Source organism: Cervus elaphus, chromosome 18 (assembly GCF_910594005.1).
Source record: "Cervus elaphus chromosome 18, mCerEla1.1, whole genome shotgun sequence".
NCBI lineage: Eukaryota > Metazoa > Chordata > Mammalia > Artiodactyla > Cervidae > Cervus > Cervus elaphus.
The window spans coordinates 63,396,395-63,422,348 of NC_057832.1; the positions used below are offsets into that span (position 1 = coordinate 63,396,395).

A 25,954-nucleotide genomic window follows, 5' to 3' on the forward strand; every position below is an offset into this window, starting at 1 on the left:
TCCAACACCACAATTCAAAAGCATCAACTCTTCAGTGCTCAGCTTTCTTCATAGTTCAACTCTCACATCCATACATGACTACTGGAAAAACCATAGCTTTGACTAGATGGACTTTTGTCGGGAAAGTAATGTCTCTGCTTTTTTTTTTCCATTTATTTTTATTAGTTGGAGGCTAATTACTTTACAATATTGTAGTGCTTTTTGCCATACATTGACATGAATCAGCCATGGATTTACATGCATTCCCCATCCCGATCCCCCCTCCCACCTCCCTCCCCACCCCATCCCTCTGGGTCTTCCCAGTGCACCAGCCCTAAGCACTTGTCTCATGCATCCAACCTGGGCTGGTGATCTGTTTCACCCTTGATAATATACATGTTTCGATGCTGTTCTTTCGAAACATCCCACCTTCGCCTTCTCCCACAGAGTCCAAAAGTCTGTTCTGTACTTCTGTGTCTCTTTTTCTGTTTTGCATATAGGGTTATCCTTATCATCTTCCTAAATTCCATATATATGTGTTAGTATGCTGTAATGTTCTTTATCTTTCTGGCTTACTTCACTCTGTATAATGGGCTCCAGTTTCATCCATCTTATTAGAACTGATTCAAATGAATTCTTTTTAATGACTGAGTAATATTCCATGGTGTATATGTACCACAGCTTCCTTAACCATTCATCTGCTGTCTCTGCTTTTTAATATGCTGTCTAGGTTGGTTATAGATTTCTTCCAAGAAGCAAGCATCCTTTAATTTCATGACTGCAATCACCATCTGCAGTGATTTTGGAGGCCTCAAAAATAAAGTCTCTCACTGTTTCCATCATTTCCTCATCTATTTGCCATGAAGTGATGGGACCGGATGCCATGATCTTAGTTTTCTGAATGTTGAGTTTTAAGCCAACTTTTTCACTCTCTTCTTTCACTTTCATCAAGAGGCTCTTTAGTTCTTCTTCGCTTTCTGTCATTAGGGTAGTGTCATCTAAATATCTGAGCTTATTGATATTTCTCCCAGCAATCTTGATTCCAGCTTGTGATTTATCCAGCCTGGCATTGTGTATGATGTACTCTGCATATAAGTTAAATAAGCAGGGTGACAATATATAGCCTTGACGTACTCTTTTCCCAATTTGGAACCAGTCTGTTGTTCCAGGTACAATAAACATGTATTTGTTGTTCCAAAGGCCAATAAATACATGAAAAAGTAATCAACTCTTTAGTCATTAGAAGAATTCAAATCAAGGGTGCTATGAGGTACCATTCACCACATACCAATATGACTCAAATGAAAATAACAGACATTGCCAAGGATTAATGATGATGAGGAGCAACTGGAACACTCTTGCACTGCCGATGGAAGAATAAATTGGTACAGCCACTATGGGAAACTTTTTAGCAGTATCTATTAATACTGATTTTTAATTCTACTTTCAGGTATATATTCAATAGAAGTGATACATATTTTTCCTAAAACATATCATAGTATAACCATCTGTAATAGCCCCAAACTGAAAAAAATATATCCATCATAATACAATGACCTTAGACAGATTACTTTCCTGTTATGGGCCTCTATTTCCACATTTATAAAATAGAGATACCGCCTGTTAATTGCCTCTGTACCAGTCTCACTGGGCTTAAGTTGTTCTTTTAAAGAGGAGACGATATCCCCCAAACACATCTATGCGCCAAAACCTGTAAAGAAGGTTTCAAATACATGTCAGTTGTATTCCCTGAAACTTAATTATATACATAAACCATTATTTCAGTATCTGCCTGAGAATCTCTTCTTAAACATGAGTTCATGAGAACTGGCCTGGAAGCTAGCTATCAGTCAACACAGGAATTGCTTTTCATGTTAAATCTTTTATTTTCATTGAATTGAAGTTTAGAGTTTACAAATAATTAGTTGATTTTAAACTTACAATACTATTAGGTAGGTAGGATAGATATTATTATCACTATTTTATAGACCAGAAACCTGAAACTTGGAAAGTTGCATTTACTCAAGACAGTAAACTACAGAGCTGAAACTCAAATCCAAGTTGTCTGAGTTCAGATACAGTATATTATGGTCAACTGGCTCCACAAAGATGGAGACATGCTATATGTTAAATGTGATTCTCTAATGTATACGACCTGTAATCACAGAATGTCATCCCATCCTTAAGAGACAGTAGATTTCCCTCATAGGAACCTCATCAAAGTCATGATTCCTCTTCCCAGAAAAACCCATATTAGTTGTCAGCCACATGTGCAGACACACACATGTGCATGTGTGCACACACACACACACACACACACTTCACATCCTTTTATAAGTAGTTACAAGAGTTTTAAGGATACTCTGAACCACAAAGCCAAGTTTAGAGAGATGTCTCCCTTGTAGATGTTGATCCTGTCCTCCAAGGCTGGTTTTATAGAAGCTTTACTATATGTATTTTGGTGATAGAGTTATATATTTCTTTTATTTTCAAAATTCTTTATACAAGGCACATAGCCTTATTTTAAAAATATTTAAAGATGCATATAAGTGATTTGGTGTACATGGTAAAAAAAAGAAATTTAATTGAAATACTCAAGAGTTCTCTTCTATTTTCCTAGAAGTTGTCTTAACACATTATGGTTTCGTATCATGTTTATAGAATTGAATTGAATTGTTAAATAATATCCATATATTTGAATTTAATTATATATATATATATATGCAATATAATGTGCAATCAATTTACCTACATCCGTTGTATCATCAAAAAAGCAAGAGAGTTCCAGAAAAACATCTATTTCTGCTTTAGTGACTAGGCCAAAGACATTGACTGGGTGTTTCACAAAAAACTGTAGAAAATTCTTAAACAGATGGGAATACCAGGCCACCTGACCTGCATCCTGAGAAATCTGTATGTAGGTCAAGAAGCAACAGTTAGAACTGTACATGGAACAACAGACTGGTTCTAAATCAGGAAAGGTTCTAAATCAGTCAAGGCTGTATATTGTAACCTTGCTTATTTATCTCATATGCAGAGTACATCATGCAAAATGCTGGGCTGGATGAAGCACAAGCTGGAATCAAGATTGCCAAGAGAAATATCAATAACCTCAAATATGCAAATGACACCAGTCTTATGGCAGAGAGCAAAGAAGAACTAAAGAGCTTCTTGATGAGGGTGAAAGAGGAGAGTGAAAAAGTTGGCTTAAAACTCAACATTCAGAAAACTAAGATCATGGCATCAGGTCCAATCACTTCATGGCAAATAGACAGGGAAATAGTGGAAACAGTGACAGACTATATTTTTGGGCTCCAAGATCACTGCAGATGGTGACTACAGCCTTGAAATTAAAAGATGCTTGCTCCTTGGAAGGAAAGCTATGATCAACATAGACAGCATATTATAAAGCAGAGACATTACTTTGCCAACAGAGATATACCTAGTCAAAGCTATGGTTTTTCCAGTAATCATGTATGCATGTGAGAGTTGAACTATGAAGAAAGCTGAGCACTACAGAATTGATGCTTTTGAGCTGTGGAGTTGGAAAAGACTCATGAGAGTCCCTTAGACTGCAAGGAGATCTAACCAGTCCTTCCTAAAGGAAATCCGTCTTGAATATTCATTGGAAGGACTGATGCTAAAGCTGAAACTCCAATACTTCGGCCACCTGATGTTAAGAACTGACTCACTAGAAAAGACCCTGATGCTGGGAAAGATTGAAGGCAGGAGAAGGGGATGACAGGGGATGAGATATTTGGATAGTATCACTGACTCAATGGACATGAGTTTGAGTAAGCTCCAGGAGTTGGTGATGGACAGGGAAGCTGTCTGGCATGCTGCAGTCCATGGGGTCAAAAATGGTCGGACACAACTGAGCGACTGAACTGAACTGAATGTGCAATGTGTTAGTCACTCAGTCGTGTCCGACTCTGTGACCTCATGGACTGTGGCCTACCAGGCACCCCTGTCTATGGAATTTTCCAGGCAAGAATACTGTAGTAGGGAGCAGAGCATCTTTCCAACCCAGGGTTTGAACCCAGGTCTCCAGCATTGCAGGCAGATTCTTTACTGTCTAAGTCACCAGGGAAGCTGCATACACATATTTAATTACTTCTTCAAATTACTTATAGCAGATTTGAGCAAACACTTCTTGAGCAAACTCTTAACAAAATATTTTAATATCTTAAAAGTATTTCTTCATGGCCTTTTTGGTCAATTGAGTGATTGACTAATTTCTGATCAATATCAATTATGTGTGTGAGTACTAACGAGAATGGTAACAGAGGCAAGGGCTGAAACTCTTAACCTTGGCTGCACTTCTGAACCACCTGGGGGATCTTTTAAAATGCTTTATTCTGTGGCTCCAGTTTCAGGAATTTTTATATAATGTATGGAGTATGACCTGAGCAATGGGATTTTTTTTAATCTAGTTAAGTTTGTACCAAAAGTTAACAATCACTGCCTTAATGTATTTGTTTTCCTCCAGAATGGGACAATTCTCAGAAACCACAAGAGATAGTATATTTATTATATTATCATGATCTATCAAGCTAGGATAAATTGAGATTATTTTGAGGAGAGGAGCTGAATTTAACTGAAGTATAGCTGACCAAAGTGATAAATTCAGCCCACTACTTTCTAAATCAGTTTTCATTTTTCCTTATTATAAGTCATATATAACACATAAGCTCTGACTCTAGAAACATGCAGCTACATGCTGATGACATATTCAATGTAATTAGCCTTTCCACCATGCCTGAAGAATCATAATCCATGATTTTGCTTAATCAGAATCATGGAATGTAGTATCTGGAAGCCTCACCTGAGCTGTGATGCACTTGCTTATTCTTAACATATCACAAAATGTCATGTATACCAAGTTACATTTGTGAATCATAGTTTAATAAACCCTATCAAAGGTTTTATTAAGAAAACGTCAAGGCTGAATTTCTGTCATCAGAGGAACTTTCAGGTTTTTTGCACCAGATCTAGAGTGTCTTAGGGAGCTGGAATACTATTGAAGGGGAAAAAAGAGAAGAAATTTAGAGGAGCCCAGGGAATATGGGGCCAGCCTAATAATTGTTAAGTCATATTTATAATGGTATTTTTCCTGGAAATCTCTTCCTCCTACACCGTCATTTCAGGAAATGCAACATAAACAACTGAAGATGTGCAGTCACCTGAGGAGCAAGAAGAGGAGAGCTGGGAGGTGGTTTCAGGGCTGACTCCATTAAATTACCTCGTGCCTCTCTCCACTCCTGCATTCAGCCAGTGCAGCAACTAGCAGAACTCTACCGGAAAAACTGGGAGCGAAGATCTATCTCCGGAGAAGCTTTGCTTTTAAATGTAAATGATTAGATAAAAATGGAGGGAATGGGAAAAAATGCAAGTACATCATCATTTATTGTAGGCCTCCATTCTTTTTCCCTTCCTTCTCCAGACTCTCCCATAATGCTAGTTTAACAATGCAATCTTTTTCTTAAAATTTGGTGTTTTATTTAATGATGGGCAACAGATATCCGCCCTCCCCTAAATTAAAGTATAATTCCAGGCTTAGAAAACTGATAAAAATAATAAAAAGAGAAAATACCAAAGACTACAAAATAATCAGTGTAGTAATTATGATAATGTGTCTGCATCCTGCCTGAAATGTTAATAACTATGTCTTAATAAGAAGAACTAACATTTATGAGTACTTAAGGGACTAAGTATATTTTAATAGTCAATTTTATAGAAACAGGAAGTATCAAAAGAATGATGATTACTAGTGGCTGAAAAGAGAAAGAAATGGAAAGTTGCTATTTAATGGATATAGAACTTCAGATTTGAAAAAGTTCTGGAGGCTTGTTTCACAACAATATGATGTACTCAACACTACTGAACAGTACACTTGAAAATATTTAAAGTTATAAATTTCACATTATGTTTTATTTACCACAATAAAAAGTAAATGCAATTTCAAAGATATATAAAAGTGATTAGTAACTGGCAGAGTCAAGAGTTAGGTGGTGATTCAAAATCTCATGTTCTTTTACTCTGAATTCCCCTGTAAGAACTATTCCCTAAATAATAGGTAATTAAATCATTATCATGACCGCAAGCCCATTGCAATCATGCATCAGCATTCCTTTGTGGGATGACAATCAGGAATAAGCACTGACCACGGTAGGACAAAGCATGAAGAATCAGTTTCCATCTGGCCATATTTGAACCCAGTTTCCAAAGGAAAACATCAAAAGTATCTTTCTTTTATCACTGAAAACAAGTGCTCCATATGGTGTGATCACAAAGACTGGTTCACTGACTTGACCATTTTATTCCCTTTTAAAATGATTACTTATTGTCATATAGACATAGCCACTGGAAAGTAATGCTTGGTAGAACACAGCCATCTCCAGGAAATGAGGCCTGAGGACATGCCTCACTCATGTGGTGAGAAAAAAGTTAATTCTAACAGTGCTACACTCTAACCAACAATTTAATCTGTCGGCATTGTTACAAGGAAAGTTGAAAACCAAATAAAGGATAATTGTCCATTCTCAACAGGATGTGGCAACTTTCATCTGTGATCCTTTTTTTGCAGGCAATGGCAAAACTTCCTAAACGAACTAAATGAGGAATGATTCTGATGGAGAGATGACCTTAAGGCCTAAGTCTGAGTTCCTCCCAGATGCTGGATTAATTGCTACAATATAAACCTGTGGCACGTTTTCTCCACTGATTCCACCCACTGATCTCCAGGCCTGTCTGCGAGATTTCCACTAAAAGCCAAACAGTGACCTGAATAACTCATCGAGTTGTACAAGATTAGTCCAAATTTAAATAAAGCTTATATCTGGTGACGTTAAAATTTAAACTGTTAATAGACTCACTACATATTGAACTCTATAAGAGCTATAAATACTTTTGATAAAAGAGAATTTGATTGAGATAAATATTAATCTAGAAATAAATTTCTAACCCATAGCATCTTAGGGTTAGGTTCATCTCAATTTTATCCCCAAAATTTGTAGATAAAAGTTGTATTTTGAAGACCTGGGAAGAAGGGAGCTGGTTTACCCACACCACTCATGCTTAAAATATTTTGTTGTATCATTAGGAAGCAAGGTGACTTTTTCTAGCAGGGGTGGCAAGTATATTTCAGATAAGATTACTTTTTGCAGGGAAGCTAAGAACTCAGCTAGCCTTGATGGAGTCTATTTTAGGAGACAGAGGAAAGGATCTGCAGGTTCTAATTACCAAGTCAAGTTTCTTTATATACCTTACAGGGTTATCAAAAGATTGTTAAACAAATTAATGGTATTTTATCGACTTTATCTACATTCTATTTCCACATCATTTTTGGATTTGAAGGTTCACTGAGAGTCCAACATGGATCACTCTGACTTCTGTATGTCATCAGCAGAGTTTCAGTGACCTCAAAGATTATTCTACGTTAAAAGCATCATTGACTATGCCAAGGATATGGGGTAATTGATCATGACTGAACAATATGAGCGCTTTTCACTACCCACATTTTCTTCCTAATTTAGAACTTAATCATTTGAAAACAATTATATCACTTGGGGGAAAAAAATGACTCCTTTAAAAGAAAATGTATTCTATCAAAAACTGAGTCCAAGCAATGCACAGTTTCTCAATAGATCTTTCTCAATAGATACTAAGACCATACTTGTCAATGGTGCTGAATTGTATGGACATATCACATCACTGGAAAAAATGTGACTCATCTTCAAGTTGTGTCAGTTTGTATTGTATTTAACAGGATGAATAGTCCTAGTATACATTTACTAGGGCAGAAATGGAAAGTGCCATTAAACAGAGCTCACAAGTCTTATTTTTACAGGTCTCCCTGAGGACAGAGAACATTCCTCTTTATTGTTCATGCTATTTCTACCACAGCCCCAGTAAGTCAAAGCATTGAAGGAGCCCTGCAGACAGAAGTGCACCATAGTAAGGAGAGGCTTACCATTATGGAATATGGTACACAGAAGGTGTACTTGTATGCAAGCTACAAATTATTTCTCTCCAGTTCTTTGAAGATTGGGAAATACTGGATCAGAGTACAAAGAGGCCTGTATCACCCTGGGTCCAGACCTTTCTTTTTAGAAGACCTTTGTTTTCACCAAGCAGCAAATACGAGTCTTCATGATAGAAGCCCCTGATACATGGCTTCTGAAAGGTGCCCTGCTGTGGTAATCTTGACTTGTTGAAAGCTTGGTGTTCTGTAGGGTCACTTGAGGGCCCCGAGCTAACTGAGAGTGTAAATCAATTAAATTGTCTGACCCTTGGCATGTTCCAGAACATCCACAGACGCCTCAGCCCTTGTAGGAACTGGTATGGCACAATTCTCTTAGACATTCAGGTATGGTAATCAGATAAGCATAAATATCATATATTTGAACCAGCAGAACACTGAGACCTGATGTGATGCGGTTAAGAATCTGCTTGGCAATGCAGGGGACGTGAGTTTGATCCCTGGTCAGGAAACTAAGATATCAGACACCTCAGAGTAGCTGAGCCCAAGTGCTCTAACTACTGAGGCCCCGTGCCACAACTAGAGAATCCGTGCACCACAATGAAAGATCCAGCATGATGCAACAAAGATGCCAGGTGCCACAACTAAGACCCGAAGCAGTCAAATAAATAATTAAATATTTAAAATAATAATAATAAAATAATAGTAATAATAGTATTAGTGCCACTATCCTAATATGATCATATTATTTTCCAAATGATGGTATATTTACATAATTTATATATTAGTAATTTACACATTTCAGTATTGTTATATTTCACCCAATATTACTCATTTTCAATAGTTTTCAGTAATATTCATAATTATAATAGCTTCATGATATGCTATTTTCCTTCAAGCTTCTCTTTTTGAAAATGTTGTCTCTTTTTTGATATGGTTTTGAAATATGGATCATGTACTCTCTTTGTATGTTTTAGAGTGAAATGAAAGTTTTTATCATTGAGATTAATATGACAAATCTTATCATTGAGATTACAACAAATTTAATTAATATGACAAATGTATAGAATGTTAGTCATTCTATAAATATTAATTCATAACTATATAACCAACCACACATTTTAAAAAATATCCTTCATTTGAATTTTTTAAATTAGAGCCTTTTTCCCTTTCTGAAACTCATTCTCCTACTTCAAATTTACTACTTTGTACAAAGGTTTAGTATTTCCATATTAAGTTTTTGTATCTTTTCTGTTCTGCTTTTGTTTTCACAGATAAGTGAATTAGAAATAATACACTTTCTTCATATCATGGTCATTTCAGCAAACATTACCTCATCATACACACACATGCATCTTTTGTAATCATAAGTCCATTTTCAATCAACCTCATTAATCAAAAGTTTTCTTTCTCCTTCTCCACTTACTCATCTACCTACTTCAATTTAATTTTTTCTGTAGTTCCAGATAAATATCCTTTAGCAATATCAACAAAAAAGATATTTATATCATAAGTATTCCGAATGGTTGTAAGTCAGAGAATGTGTTTTAGTAGACTTTACCTTTGAATAATAGCACAGCTGAAGAGCTACATTAGAACACACTTTCTTTTTTTTTTTTTTTTTTTTTGATTTTATTTATTTATTTTTTTTTTTCTTTTTTTTCTTTTTTTTATTTTTTTTAATTTTTTTATTAGTTGGAGGCTAATTACTTCACAACATTTCAGTGGGTTTTGTCATACATTGATATGAATCAGCCATAGAGTTACACTTATTCCCCATCCCGATCCCCCCTCCCACCTCCCTCTTCACCCGACTCCTCTGGGTCTTCCCAGTGCACCAGGCCCGAGCACTTGTCTCATGCATCCCACCTGGGCTGGTGATCTGTTTCACCATAGATAGTATACATGCTGTTCTTTTGAAACATCCCACCCTCACCTTCTCCCACAGAGTTCAAAAGTCTGTTCTGTATTTCTGTGTCTCTTTTTCTGTTTTGCATATAGGGTTATCATTACCATCTTTCTAAATTCCATATATATGTGTTAGTATGCTGTAATGTTCTTTATCTTTCTGGCTTACTTCACTCTGTATAATGGGCTCCAGTTTCATCCATCTCATTAGGACTGATTCAAATGAATTCTTTTTGACAGCTGAGTAATATTCCATGGTGTATATGTACCACAGCTTCCTTATCCATTCATCTGCTGATGGGCATCTAGGTTGCTTCCATGTCCTGGCTATTATAAACAGTGCTGCAATGAACATTGGGGTGCACGTGTCTCTTTCAGATCTGGTTTCCTCAGTGTGTATGCCCAAAAGTGGGATTGCTGGGTCATATGGCAGTTCTATTTCCAGTTTTTTAAGGAATCTCCACACTGTTTTCCATAGTGGCTGTACTAGTTTGCATTCCCACCAACAGTGTAAGAGGGTTCCCTTTTCTCCACACCCTCTCCAGCATTTATTGCTTGTAGTCTTTTGGATAGCAGCCATCCTGACTGGCGTGTAATGGTACCTCATTGTGGTTTTGATTTGCATTTCTCTAATAATGAGTGATGTTGAGCACCTTTTCATGTGTTTGTTAGCCATCTGTATGTCTTCTTTGGAGAAATGTCTGTTTAGTTCTTTGGCCCATTTTTTGATTGGGTCATTTATTTTAAGTTATTATTCCATTTTAACTTTAATTGGTGCAGAGAAGAAATCCCAATTTTTTTTACTTTGGCTCCTGTGATGGTCATTTGGGTTTTTTCTCAATAAAAGCATAAGTGATGACTGTATATTTAAAGTTTAGTGACTAGGGAATATACATTGCTATAGGGATTTTAACATAACTATTTTCTTAAAGGCCCATATTAGATAATTTCAAAAACTTATCCCAGCTGCCAGGAAGAAATTGATTGATAGGCACAGATTATTTACAAAAAGTGGCAGGGATTACAATAGAAACTGAGAACTATCTTCATTGTATTATATATGCAAGGCTCTAGTTCTTTGGGTCTATGAATATATTTTCATAAATGCTTTGCATAGTTTGATAGCTTCTTTTATTCTCAAATTTTGATTCATTTCTTCCATTTTTGTAAGACTGAGGAAATACCCTCAGAAAAGTGGAAGCCTAGAGCTTCCTTTTTCGTGATGAGTAATAAAGACAGACATAGAAAATAAGAGCAAGGGTGAGCCACTGGGTTATATACCAGGGAGAAATGGTCCAGCTGTTAAAAGGCCTCATTGATTAAACCATCCACAAATGAATAGACCAGTACTTCAAGGTCCCAGACACATTGTCCCAGGCAGAAATGCTTTTTTTGATGTCAACTTAGCTTCTGTTGATTTTTCTCCTCTACTTAGAAAAGAAGCAAGAACAGAGAGGCTGCTTTAAAGGTTGGTACAGTCACTAAATTCCCCTAAAATAGCCTTTAAAACCCACACATACATTCTCTCTTTTCCTCACAGAGAAAGTCTGAGCCAAGCACAGAGAGATTTCTGAATAAGAGAAGAATACTACTTTTCAGTTGTATAAGAGAACATGCACTGCCTTTTTCTGCCATGAAACTGATTATGGAGCACTGAGACCTCATAAGGTAATTGAGAAATTCCTCCACATCTCAAATGAAAAGTCTTTAGTGTGACTTCAATGATTCTCTAGAAGTCTTCGAAATTCCCTAAGAACTATGTTAAAACCTAAATATTAAAATAATGCACTTTCTGAAAGTTCTCAGACTACAAGATTTCAAGCAGCAATTATAAAATTTCAAGCAGATTTTCAGCTCATCTAGTCTCCCTTAGCCAAAACAAGTCTTACAACAATAATATGGACATATCAAGCCAAAATATTTATTAACTTAAATCATATAGATATGTATATTCCCCATATCCTCTGCTCTGTCATGACTCAGTAGCAACTGAAGCTCTCACCAGAGCAGAAACAGAGATTTAAACATCATTCTATTTTGTCAAAGGCTTTCTTTGCATCTATTGAGATAATCATATGGTTTTTATCTTTCAATTTGTTAATGTGGTGTAATACATTGATTGATTTGTGGATATTAAAGAATCCTTGCATTCCTGGGATAAAGCCCACTTGGTCATGGTGTCTGATTTTTTTAATATGTTGCTGGATTCTGTTTGCTAGAATTTTGTTAAGGATTTTTGCATCTATGTTCATCAGTGATATTGGCCTGTAGTTTTCTTTTTTTGTGGCATCTTTGTCTGGTTTTGGAATTAGGGTGATGGTGGCCTCATAGAATGAGTTTGGAAGTTTACCTTCATCTGCAATTTTCTGGAAGAGTTTGAGTAAGATAGGTGTTAGCTCCTCTCTAAATTTTTGGTAGAATTCAGCTGTGAAGCCATCTGGTCCTGGGCTTTTGTTTGCTGGAAGATTTTTTATTACAGTTTCGATTTCCTTGCTTGTGATGGGTCTGTTAAGATCTTCTATTTCTTCCTGGTTCAGTTTTGGAAAGTTATACTTTTCTAAGAATTTGTCCATTTCATCCAAGTTGTCCATGAGGTACCATTACACGCCAGTCAGGATGGCTGCTATCCAAAAGTCTACAAGCAATAAATGCTGGAGAGGGTGTGGAGAAAAGGGAACCCTCTTACACTGTTGGTGGGAATGCAAACTAGTACAGCCACTATGGAAAACAGTGTGGAGATTTCTTAAAAAACTGGAAATAGAACTGCCATATGACCCAGCAATCCCACTTCTGGGCATACACACTGAGGAAACCAGATCTGAAAGAGACACATGCACCCCAATGTTCATCGCAGCACTGTTTATAATAGCCAGGACATGGAAGCAACCTAGATGCCCATCAGCAGATGAATGGATAAGGAAGCTGTGGTACATATACACCATGGAATATTACTCAGCCATTAAAAAGAATTCATTTGAATCAGTTCTAATGAGATGAATGAAACTGGAGCCCATTATACAGAGTGAAGTAAGCCAGAAAGATAAAGAACATTACAGCATACTAACACATATATATGGAATTTAGAAAGATGGTAATGATAACCCTATATGCAAAACAGAAAAAGAGACACAGAAGTACAGAACAGACTTTTGAACTCTGTGGGAGAAGGTGAGGGTGGGATGTTTCGAAAGAACAGCCTGTATATTATCTATGGTGAAACAGATCACCAGCCCAGGTGGGATGCATGAGACAAGTGCTTGGGCCTGGTGCACTGGGAAGACCCAGAGGAATCGGGTGGAGAGGGAGGTGGGAGGGGGGATCGGGATGGGGAATACGTGTAACTCTATGGCTGATTCATATCAATGTATGACAAAACCCACTGAAATGTTGTGAAGTAATTAGCCTCCAACTAATAAAAAATAAAAAAATTAAAAAAAATTATAAAAAAAAGAAAGTATCATGTATTAAGGGATAGAAATCCTTTGCCTATTTCTTTTTACAAATATTATCCCATTTATTGTTCAAACTTTCATCTTATGACAGTTTGACACTAGAGAGTTTTTTATCCCTTGATGTTTTCTCCTTTTGATTCCTCCCATTGTATACAGAGATCAAATAAGTAAATAACTCAACAATCTTACCCATATGGAGATCAAATAAATAAACATCTAAATCAAGTAATAAATTTTGCTTTGTTTTTTCATTTTATAACTTAATTTCCCAAAATTTTTTATGTAATACAGTTAATATTGCTGTGTAATAAACCACACCAGGGAAACATCTCTGTTCCAAGTAGGGCAGTGGGTCAGCAGGGAGAAACATGACCAAGGTCCTCTTTTCAAAGGACTGGCTATCCAGCTACAGGGCATGTGATCAGCTCCTTCAGGGTGTGCCTCAGATACGGAGAGCTGCTTCATCTGAGGTCACATTATTTACAGAACAGCTCACATCTGATGACTGAGCAAGGCAGGAATATGAAGGAACAGCCATCTCAGATTGACCAGGACCAAATCTGATGGGCAAGATTCACTGTAGACATTCACACCAGGTTGGTAAAGACTTTCATTGAAGTTGAGATTCTTTCTCTGCCAATCCTGCTGTTGCCCCTCCTTACACAGATGTTGAAGTCTACTAACTATTTTTATTAACAACTCCATCTCAGTGCTTGCTTCCAGAGAAACTAACATGCAGTTGGCAGCTCAACTGACTGTTGGAAGATCCCCTTTCAAGATAGTTTACTTTTATAACTGGCAAATTAGGGTGGCTGGACTGATGTGGGTTTCTTTTTAGGCTTTTGGGCTTCTCCCAGCATAATGTTTTATTTTTATAAAGGTACAATTTGAAAATGTGTATTATTTTTTTATGAAGTGCAAAGCTGGGCTGATAGTTCTTATTTGTGTATCAAGTATACTATCCAAAATCTCTCTATATTTTTTGGCTGGCTTGTATAAAACAAGGAATTTCTACTCTTAAGCTTCAGAGTTTATTTGATATGCACATTCCCCACTAATGAAACCTATCTGATGACAAAGTGAGCCCTTTTACAGACTATTATAAACTATGATAAAACTCTATGCTTGTTTTAATGTTTAGCAGTTCCATAATTTATTTAAAATTATTAATTAAGTTAGATAATAGTTTTAATGAGTTAATGGCAGAGAAAAATTATTTTATTTCATTTCATATTGTATTTAATATTCAACATAAATTTTCCAAAAGTTATATTACTTTTTTAAATTGTTACACATCTTGGAAATCCCATAGCATTCATAACTGAAGTTAATGAATATTTAGCATCATAGCTGCATACAGGTTAATAGTATGGGAATATATTACTGTTCTTAACACTACCAGAGGTATTACAAAGACAGGAAAAAGTCACTCTTCTTCACAAAGCAATGTTTCCTCTCTGTAGTGATTGTCACTTTATTATGGTTAAAAATACAATGGATACTTCATCTGCACTGTAACCAATGACTTGGGAATCTGAGATCTTGGCTTCTGGATGAATGCTGCCATTATTTATAAAGGGACTTAATGGGCACAGTATTTTCAAGAATCTTTCAAGGAAGACTCTCAAAATTAAAATATCAATTGGGTTTTTACTTCTTTAGCTTACAACATATCTTCCATGCTACCTCATGGAATTATGCCATTTATATGAGATAGACGTCAAGCCTGAAGTTGACTACTAACTCCTTTTCAACAAATCCTGAGGAAATGCTCTATTTTTAAAAAGCACCATGTTGTTAACTCATGGAGACTCTTATAATTCATTATGACTTTTAGATGTTTTTCTGAGGTATTTGGATATAGCTCATTACTCACTTTACATTTGTACAATGTGGTTTTTGTCCTTTGAGTGTACAGGTAAACGTCCTTATATTTGTTTATTGCTCATCAAGGTCTTTTGAGTACTGTTCCTAGCCTCCAGGGGGCTGGTGCTTCTGCCCACTACCACCCGACACTCCACCCTACCTTATCATCAAGATGTTCTTTCATGTAAAACTTAATGAAGGTGCTGACTGTGAGAGAGTCAGCCTAACAATGCCTTTAAAGTAACTGCTGAGTACACAGCACAGTATTCAAGTTAGAGGAAAATACAAAGGAAACAAAGGATACAGCTCAGTTCTTTTAAAGGTTGTACTTGACATGAAGAGAATGACAGACAGAAAGTGAAGCATATTTTTCCAAGGCAACTGTTTCCATTGTGTCCAAGTAAGATTCCAAGTGGAAACTGAGCATATGTTAATGAGAAAAAATTAACGGGATCATATGTGATCTGTTGGGGAGGTCATAATGCATGTTACTGATGGGGGTATTAAAACTGGGAAAGAACTAATCCCTTTAAAAAAAAAAACTATTTATCAAATCACCTTTCATTTTGAATCTGAACAACTAGTTTCAATCCTTTTTATCTAAAGCCCAAGTAACTCTGCACCTATAAAATTGTTCTTCAGGATTTTCACATGCTAAGGATATATGTTTATATATATATATATATATATGTGTTAAGCAAAATCACATAACAATTGAGAGAATATTCATATAATATCCTATACAAAGAAAAATTATATAATATTGAGACATTCTATAATACATAACTGCAATTTAGACATTCAGAATGTTAAAAAAAAATCTTCTAACAATGCTTGACCTGCCGAGTATCCTTAAGATGTCTCCTGCATCTCAAAAGTCACGGCTGCAGCTGCGGGAAGATCAGAGCCCCTTTGGGTGCCAAATTCTGTTAAAGATTTAATCCCTAATCTAGTTAACTCCTAGGATATCTAGTTTGGAATTTGGAACTATTCTCACCTCTAAGACGGGAACCAGCCAGCTTTCACTAGACTCATACATAGCACCTCAATCTCTGAATGAAGAGTCTGTGGCCAGGTAGGTTCAGAAATGCCAGGTACAATATTTCTTTCAAAAGGGAGGGAATATATGTATACCTATGGCTAATTCATGTTAGGTTTAACAGAAAACAGCAAAATTCTGTAAAGCAATTATCCTTCAATAAAAAATAAATTAATAAAAAAATAAATTAAAAAACAAAAGAATATTTTAACAGCATGTAACATTTATAACAAACATAGTCAAAGAATGCTTCTTAAGAGGAATTTATAACTGGAAAAAAAGAATGCTGAATTTTATTCTGTGAACCATGGGGAGTCATCTAATTTATTTGTTTTAATAACTGGATCAGACCTTTCTTTTCCAAAGAACTCACGGGCAATATGAAAGATGGAGTGGAAGAAGAACACAAAAGAGATAAGAGACCTAGCTAGAAGTAAGCTATTCCATTACCTAGTAAAATTTATAAGCTCCAAACTGAAGGCAGAGTCGGCAATTTAGGAGAGCAGATGGATATAAAAGAAGCTCAGAATGTTCTAATGACCAATCAAACACCGAGTTAAAGAAGAGTGAAAAAGAAAACTATTTCACAATTTCCCTTCTGAGATCATCAAAGAGTTAATTTTACTTCTACAATACTCTGAAACAAAATATTGGTAAGCATAGAATACAAATTCTCAAAAGTTGCATTAATAACCTAATTTCATTCAGAAATATATTTTCTTGTTCACTCACTCACATACACACACACACACACACACATTCTTCAGTAAAAACAGTTATCCAAAGCAGCCAGTCCGTTACACTTCAGCAGTTTCAGTGAAATGTTCCAAGTTTTATTATCCCTGATCTTTGGAAGAACACCTATGAAGTTCATTAGACATCATCACTTAAAAATCTTTTCCCTGCAAATACCTTCAATTTATCACAGTCCAGCAAATGCTAGGCATGATTGATTTTGTGAGTGTTCTATCTTTGCATTTGGTAACGTAGTTTCATCTACACTCTTTCTGTCTGCACCCAATTTTCTCTGTTAAATTACAAATTTAAGATCCTTGTAATCTTGTGCATGCAAATCATTTCTTCATTCTATTGTATTGTGTGCATGTGCTTAGTCATGTCCAACTCTTTACAATCCCATGGACTGAAACCACCAGCCTCCGAAATCCATGGGATTTACCAGGCAAGAATACTGGAGTAGGATGCCATTTCCTCCTCCAAGGGTTCTCCCCAAATCCTGAATATTAACTCATTCAATAAATACTTGTTAGTATAATTCACTAGAAATATAAGCAAAATAAGATTTACATGAGGTAATGCTCTTAAGATACTGTTCTGACAGTTCAGTTAAGTTCAGTCGATAAGTCATCTCTGACTCTTTGCAACCCAATGGACTGCAGCATGCCAGGCTTCCCTGTCCATCAGCAACTCCTGGAGCTTACTCAAAATCATGTCCATTGAGTTGGTGATGCCATTCAACCATCTCATGCTCTGTCGTCCCCTTCTTCTCCTGCCTTCAATCTTTCCCAGCATCAGGGTCTTTTCCAGTGAATCAGCTCTTCTCATCAGGTGGCCAAAGTATTGGACTTTCAGTTTCAACATCAGTCCCTCCAGTGAACAGTCAGGACTTATTTCCTTTAGGATAGACTGGTTGGATGTCCTTGCAGTCCAAGGGACTCTCAAGAGTCTTCTCCAACACCACAGTTCAAAAGCATCAATTCTTTGGTGCTCAGCTTTCTTTAGAGTCCAACTCTCGCATCTGTACATGACCACTGGAAAAACCATAGGTTTGACTAGGTGGAACTTTATGGGCAAAGTAATGTCCCTGCCTTTTAATATGCTGTCCAGGTTGGTTATACTTTGTCTTTCAAGGAGCAAGCGTCTTTTAATTTCACATTTGCAAGCACCATCTGCAGTGATCTTTGAGCCCCACAAAAAGTAGTCTCTCACTGTTTCCATTGTTTCCCCATCTATTTGCCATGAAGTGATTGGACCTGATGCCATGATCTTAGTTTTCTGAATGTTGAGTTTAAGCCAACTTTTTCACTCTCCTCTTTCACTTACATCAAGAGGCTCTTTAGTTCTTCTCCTCTTTCTGTATATCTAAGGTTATTGATATTTCACCTAGCAATCTTGATTCCAGCTTGTGCATTATCCAGCTTGGCATTTTGCATGATATACCCTGCATATAAGTTAAATATGCAGGGTGACAATATATAGCCTTGATGTACTTCTTTCCTGATTTGGAATCAACTGTTGTTCCATATACAGTTCTAACTGTTGCTTCTTGACCTGTATACAGATTTATCAGGAGGCAGGTCAGGTGGTCTGGTACTCCCAACTCTATAAGAATTTTCTACATTTCACTGTGATGCACACAGTCTTGTGATCCACAAAGGTTTTCACATAGTCAATAACACAGAACTAGATGTTTTTCTGGAACTCTCTTGCTTCTCTGATGATGCAACGTATGTTGGCAATTTGTTCTCTGGTTCCTCTGTCTTTTCTAAATCCTCCTTGAACATCTGATAGTTCATGGTTCAGGTACTGTTGAAGCCTGGCTTGGAGAATTTTGAGCATTACTTTGCCAGCATGTGAGATGAGTGCAACTGTGTGGTAGTTTGAACATTCTTTGGCACTGCCTTTCTTTTGGACTGGAATGAAAACTGACCTTTTCCAGTCCTGTGCCCACTGCTGAGTTTTCCAAATTTGCTGGCATATTGAGTTCTGCACTTTCACAGCATCTTTGCTTTGATCACTGAGGAAGGCTTTCTTATCTCTCCCTGCTATTCTTTGGAACTCTGCATTCAAATAGCTGTATTTTTCCTTTCCTGCTTTGCCTTTCACTTCTCTTCTTTTCTCAGCTATTTGTAAGGCCTCCTCAGACAATCATTTGGCCTTGTTGCATTTCTTTCTCTTGGGGATGGTCTTGATCACTGCCTCCGATACAATGTCAGGAACCTCCATCCATAGTTCTTCAGGCACTCTGTCTATCAGATCTAATCCCCTGAATCTATCTGTCACTTCCACTGTATAGTAGTAAGGGATTTGATTTAGGTCATACCTGAATGGTCTGGTGGTTTTCCCTACTTTCTTCAATTTAAGTCTGAATTTGGCAATAGGGAGTTCATGATCTGAGCCACAGTCAGCTCCCGGTCTTGTTTTTGCTGACTATATAGTTTCTCCATCTTTGACTGCAAATAATATAATCGATCTGATTTCAGTATTAACCATCTCGTGATGTCCATGCATAGCGTCTTTCTTGTGTTGTTGGAAGAGAGGTTGTACGCTATGACCAGTGCGTTCTCTTGGCAAAACTCTGTTAGCCTTTGCCCTGCTTTGTTTTGTACTCCAAGGCCGAATTTGCCTGTTACTCCAGTTATCTCTTGACTTCTCACATTTGCATTCCAGGCCCCTATAATGAAATGGATATCTATTTTGGTTGTTAGTTCTAGAAGGTCTTGTAGGTCTTCAAAGCACTGTCCACTTCAGCTTCTTCTGCATTATTGCTCATGTATAGACTTGGATTACCGTATACTGAATGGTTTGCCTTGGAAATGAACGGAGATCATTCTGTCATTTTTGAGGCTGCATCCAAGTACTGCATTTTAGACTGTTTTGTTGACTATGATGGCCACTCCATTTCTTCTAAGGGATTTTTGCCCACAGTAGTAGATATAATGGTCATCTGAATTAAATTTACCCATTCCAGTCCATTTTAGTTCACTGATTCCTAGAATGTTGATGTTCACTCTTGCCATCTCCTGTTTGACCACTTCTAATTTGCCTTCATTCATGGACCTAAGGTGTCCTGTCTTACCTCAAGACATTAAGAGGTCTATTTCCTGACAAATATTAATCAACAAAATTAACAAAATTCCCTATTTCCTGACAAATATTAATCGACAAGTAAGTATAATTCACCCTGCTTATTTAACTTCTATGCAGAGTACATCATGAGAAACACTGGGCTGGAAGAAGCACAAGCTGGAATCAAGATTGCCAGGAGAAATATCAATAACCTCAGATATACAGATGACACCACTCTTATGGCAGAAAGTGAAGAAGAACTAAAGAGCCTATTGATGAAAGTGAAAGAAGAGAGTGAAAAAGTTGGCTTAAAGCTCAACATTCATTAAACTAAGATCATGGCATCTGGTCCCATCACTTCATGGCAAATAGATGGGGAAACAGTGGAAACAGTGGCTGACTTTATTTTTTAGGACTCCAAAATCACTGCAGATGGTGATTGCATTATGAAATTAAAAGGCACTTACTCCTTGGAAGGAAAGTTATGACCAACCTAGACAGCATATTAAAAAGCAGAGACATTACTTTGCCAACAAAGGTCCGTCTAGTCAAGGCTATGGTTTTTCCAGTGGTCATGTATGGACGTGAGAGTTGGACTATAAAGAAAGCTGAGAGCCGAAGAATTGATGCTTTTGAACTGTGGTGATGGCGAAGACTCTTGAGAGTCCCTTGGACTGCAAGGAGATCCAACCAGTCCATTCTAGAGGAGATCAGTCCTGGGTGTGCATTGGAAGGACTGATGTTGAAGCTGAAACTCCAATACTTTGGCCACCTGATGCGAAGAGCTGACTCATTTGAAAAGACACTGATGCTGGGAAAGATTGAGGGCAGGAGGAGAAGGGGACGACAGAGAATGAGATGGTTGGATGGCATCACTGACTCAATGGACATGAGTTTGGGTAAACTCCAGGAGTTGGTGATGGATAGGGAGGCCTGGCATGCTGTGGTTCATGGGGTCACAAAGAGTCGGACAGTACTGAGTGACTGAACTGAACTGAAGCATAATTCCTGAGTAAAGAGAACTATCTTCTAGGTATTTGGCAGGCATTACAGCTTTTTCTCTCTTATTGCAATATGTATAATTTAGTCTTCTGGGATGCAGCATACAAAGCTCTGCAATACCATGCTTATGAATAATGGCCATATTTCTATTGTGACATCAGAAGCAAAAAAAAAAAAAACATGCCACATGCCAAGTTAAAGAAGCCCCGGCCCTTAGATTTTCTTAAAGCTTTTCTATCACACTCCACTTCCTCAATTCTTTCCATTATTTGGGTTCAAATGAATGCAGTATTCCCTGAAAAGTCATAATCTTCAGGTTAGCCTTCATTCAAAGTTAATGAGAAACAGGATATTTGTGCTTGGTGCTGTCTGCCTCATCAAGAGCTGGGATGACAATCTGTCATGAAAATTCATGAAAGTCCAAAGTTGTGAACAGGTTTAGATATTCCTCAGTGGTACAGAAACCATCAACCACACATTTCACACTAGTCAAAAATATGTGCAATATATATTTGCCTTTTTTTTAATTTAAGGATTTCTACTTGATCTTCAATTAATTTTTTTTTTACCTAATGTCAAAAAAAGACATCATTTTAGTTTGCTCTTACTGATCAAGTTCACTAACTGAGGAAGATTCAAAATGATTTCAAGATCTTTGATAAGCTTTGTGTGCCACCTCACCCCCGAAATTTACATTCCTTTGCAAAAGGACCTTTAAGAAGAAAACAAATTTAGGGTCTTGGTGTCCTTGTGTGCTAAAGGCCTTATAAGTAGAATTTCTTGACTTGCTTAAATCATCATTTCTGATGAATTAATTCAGTAATAGAAATTCTCAGTCTTGCTCCCACCCCACCCCACCCCATGTAGGTCTAAAAGGGTAATTCAAATTATTTCTGTGGTCATATGTCCCAGTTCATAATTGCTGTCCTTTAGCAGAGGATGACTTCTTTGACAGTCCAGCCAATACAGTCACTACCTTCAGTGATGGTGCCTCAGGTACTGCCAGGGGGAGGGGAAAGAAAGTGAGAAGCAGAGGTAATGAAAGGAGGGAGGAAAGTGGGAAAAGGGAGAAATTCTCATTTTTTTAACACTGAATTTTCATGTATAATTTTTGTTGGAAAAAGTTCTGAGACTAAAAATAGTTTGCAGGCCCATGTATAGGAAGAGTACTTCTCCATGGCCCTTTCCAGTTCTAATGTTTTGTTACTCTATAATTCTCTGATACTCTCTCTAGTTCGAAATTCTCATAATAGCATGGGAAAGATTAGTCTGAAAACACGTCTGCTTCTCTCATCTGGATATTCACCAACTGGTCTTTTCAGTCAATGAAGATAAATATATATACACATGTATACATAGATTTACATAGATATATGTGCAGATAGATATATAGATATAAATCTATACATATATTTTTTATATTTACATGTAAATATATTAACTTGCTTTTTTTTATGGTAAAAGAAATATGGGTTCCATTATGACTTTTACATCTTAGGCATTTGCCATTATTCAGTCTCAAAAAAGGAATAACAGGATAACAGTATATCTGCAGTGGTTTAAAGCATATTCTTAGATCTCTTTACATGTAGAAGATCCAGATTTGCCAAATTTGAATGGAGCTAACGTAATAAGGAAATATTTATTTGTTCTTCTCTACTGTAGCATTTTTGCCCTAAGGGTCAGAGTCATACCCAGTCTAGTTTGGACAGTAGATTTCAGCTTTTCTTGCTAAAAAATATTAAAGTCTTTTTAAGCATTAGAAATCTTTAGTGTTTTGTTGTCGGCCCTTTTCAACTTATTAAGAAGAAAATATATTCCCTTATTATTTTCCTTTATGGAGTGGCCTACTTACAAGTAATAAGTTCCCCAGAGCTACAGAAGTTCAAGTCGTGGGTGGATTATCAGTTTCAGCAATGTCACAGAAAGGAATCCCTATATTATGTAAAGAATTTTACTTAATAATTGCTAAGATCCCATTTCTGATGATTCTATTATGCATCTTTCGTCTCTGGAAGTTCAAACCCCCCCCACCCCCCCGCTTTTCTCACTCAAGTGTTAAGACTCTACAAATTTTATACTTTATATTATTCACTGAACACAAAGCCCAGCTCCTATTATATGTTTTTATTTCAACTGTACTGAATTTTTACTGAATTATTTTTTAAGTCAAACTTTCTATACCATGAGTCACAATATTAGATTTTTATAACATCTTTAATATTGTTTTGTTTTTTTTTTTTTTTTAAATCGGGCTAATCCTAGTCCTGCTCCCTTCTTCACTAAGAGGGAGGGGCGGACCCAAGTTCTGCTCTCTACGTCACCGAAGGAGGCCGGAGCCCGTTTTCTTTGTTTTCTTGGAATTTTTTACCCTAATATAATTCCTACCCTAATATAATTCCACCTCATGAGAACCACATGATAATGTGGGTAAGCCTATGAGATATGCTGGGAACTCTGCCCAGCAGGCTGAAGAGATCAAGTTGTTCTGAGAATAGCTGACTAGCATAAAAGCTAGGTCCTTGTCCCAGGTATGCAAAAAGTCACACAAAATTCCAGCTTACTTCGAACAGCACCTACAGGAAGGATAATATTTGGGTATGAAGCTAAAGATACAAGGCAGTAAACAATACTCAAAACTGGGTAAATGTTATCATGGCAATTATGAAAAATAAGATTCTTCTAAGAAAGATCTCAGTCAACTACAGAAAGCACTAAGAATAGGATTCGTCCTAGCCAGAAAACAAAGCAGGTGCTACAAAGAAGGTGGCATCAGTACAGGGACATCTGGGGTTGTTCAGTCACTCAGTTGTGGCTGACTCTTTGCTACCCCATAGATTTCCCAGGTGGCACTAGTGGTAAAGAACCCACATGCCAATACAGGAGACATAAGAGACACAGATTCCATCTCTGGTTTGGGAAGATTCCCAGAGAAGGAAATGGCAACCCACTCCAGTATTCTTGCCTGGAGAATTCCATGGACAGAAAAGTCTATGGGCTACAGTCCACAGGGTCACAGAGAGTCGGACACAACTAAAGTGACTTAGCACATAGACTGTCCTGCCAGGCTCCTCTATTCATGGGATTTCCCAGGCAATATCACTTGAGTTGGTTGCCATTTCCTTCTCTAGGGGATCTTCCCAACCCAGGGACTGAACCCGCCTGCATTGGCAGGCGGATTCTTTACCACTGAACCACCAGGGAAGCCCAGGACATATATTAGGGACAGACTACATCAGGGTCACCCAGGTGTCACAAATGTGGTCTATCCTAATCCCAAGCAAGTGTCTTAGGCTCACCATGTATACTCTGCTGTGGCAGAACTGACTCAGGGCATTGTACATGTCTGGGCTTGGAATGAAGAACATTTGTGACTACAGCTTTACAGGGTTGTTACAAAAGGGTTAAAAGTCAACCCAATAAATTTACATTTGTCAAAATCAGCTTTCTAAACATGCATTATTTTTTTTTTTTTCAGAATTTGTAAGCCCTTTCAAAATTTCTAATTCTGCCAATTCATGATTGCCCATCTGAAGATTATATTCCAGTTTTTAAATCCTTAAGCATTTCCCAGTTTGAGAAAATGAAATTAAGAATGGAATCTGTTCTAGTTGGCACTTCTACATTGTCTTCACTGCACTGTAGGAATTTACTGACAGGATTTGTGACTGGGGGCATTGATTTTTGACAAATGTTCATACAACTCATACAATAAAAATGCTCATCAGCACCAAGTTTTGGGCCTAAAAAGTTTCAACAAGCGTCTCTAAAAACCCTGGCTCATTTTTCCCCCTTTATAGTTTTCAGAGTGACTATGAACTCCAACTACAAAGTTTTATGTTCTCGCTTCTCTTGCCTTTCTAAACTGGAATTCTCTAAATTTATTTTCTAGTCATATTTTTTATCAGTTCAGTTCAGTCACTCAGTCGTGTCCAACTCTTTGTGACCCCATGGACTAGAGCACACCAGGCCTCCCTGTCCATCACCAACAGAGTTTACCCAAATTCATGTTGGTGACGCCATTCAATCATCTCACCCTTTGTCGTCCCCTTCTCCTCGTGCCTTCAGTCTTTCCCAGCATCAGGGTCTTTTCCAATGAGTCAGTTCTTCTCATCAGGTGGCTAAAGTATTGGAGTTTCAGCTTCATTATCAGTCCTTTCAATGAATATTCAGGACAGATTTCCTTTAGGATAGACTGGTTAGATCTCCTTGCAGTCTAAGGGACTCTTCACCATCACCACAGTTCAAAAGCATCAATTCTTTGGTGCTCAGCTTTCTTTAGAGTCCAACTCTCACATCTGTACATGACTACTGGAAAAACCATAGCTTTGACTAGATGGATCTTTGTTGGCAAAGTAATGTCTCTGCTTTTTAATATGCTGTCTAGGTTGATCATAGCTTTCCTTCCAAGGAGCAAGTGTCTTAATTTCATGTCTACAGTCAACATCTGCAGTGATCTTGGAGCCCAAAAAAATAAAGTCTCTCACTGACTCCATTGTTTCCCCATCTATTTGCCATGAAGTGATCTCTGGTTCCTCTGCCTTTTCTAATTCCAGCTTGAACATCTGATAGTTCATGGTTCAGGTACTGTTGAAGCCTGGCTTGGAGAATTTTGAGCATTACTTTGCCAGCATGTGAGATGAGTGCAACTGTGTGGTAGTTTGAACATTCTTTGGCACTGCCTTTCTTTTGGACTGGAATGAAAACTGACCTTTTCCAGTCCTGTGTCCACTGCTGAGTTTTCCAAATTTGCTGGCATATTGAGCTCTGCACTTTCACAGCATCATCTTTCAGGATTTGAAATAAATCAACTGTAATTCTATCACCTCCGCTAGCTTTGTTCATAGTGATGCTTCCTAAGGCCCACTTGACTTCACATTCCAGGATGTCTGTCTCTAGGTGAGTGATCACACCATCGTG

At 37.3% G+C, this 25,954-nt stretch overlaps 1 long non-coding RNA gene across 1 annotated transcript in view; it reads right to left on the reverse strand.

Annotated features, from left to right (window-relative positions):
- LOC122674360 overlaps nt 1-25,954 on the reverse strand; it is a 603,804-nt gene that overhangs the window by 477,720 nt on the left and 100,130 nt on the right. The gene's annotated exons all lie outside the window — the stretch shown is intronic.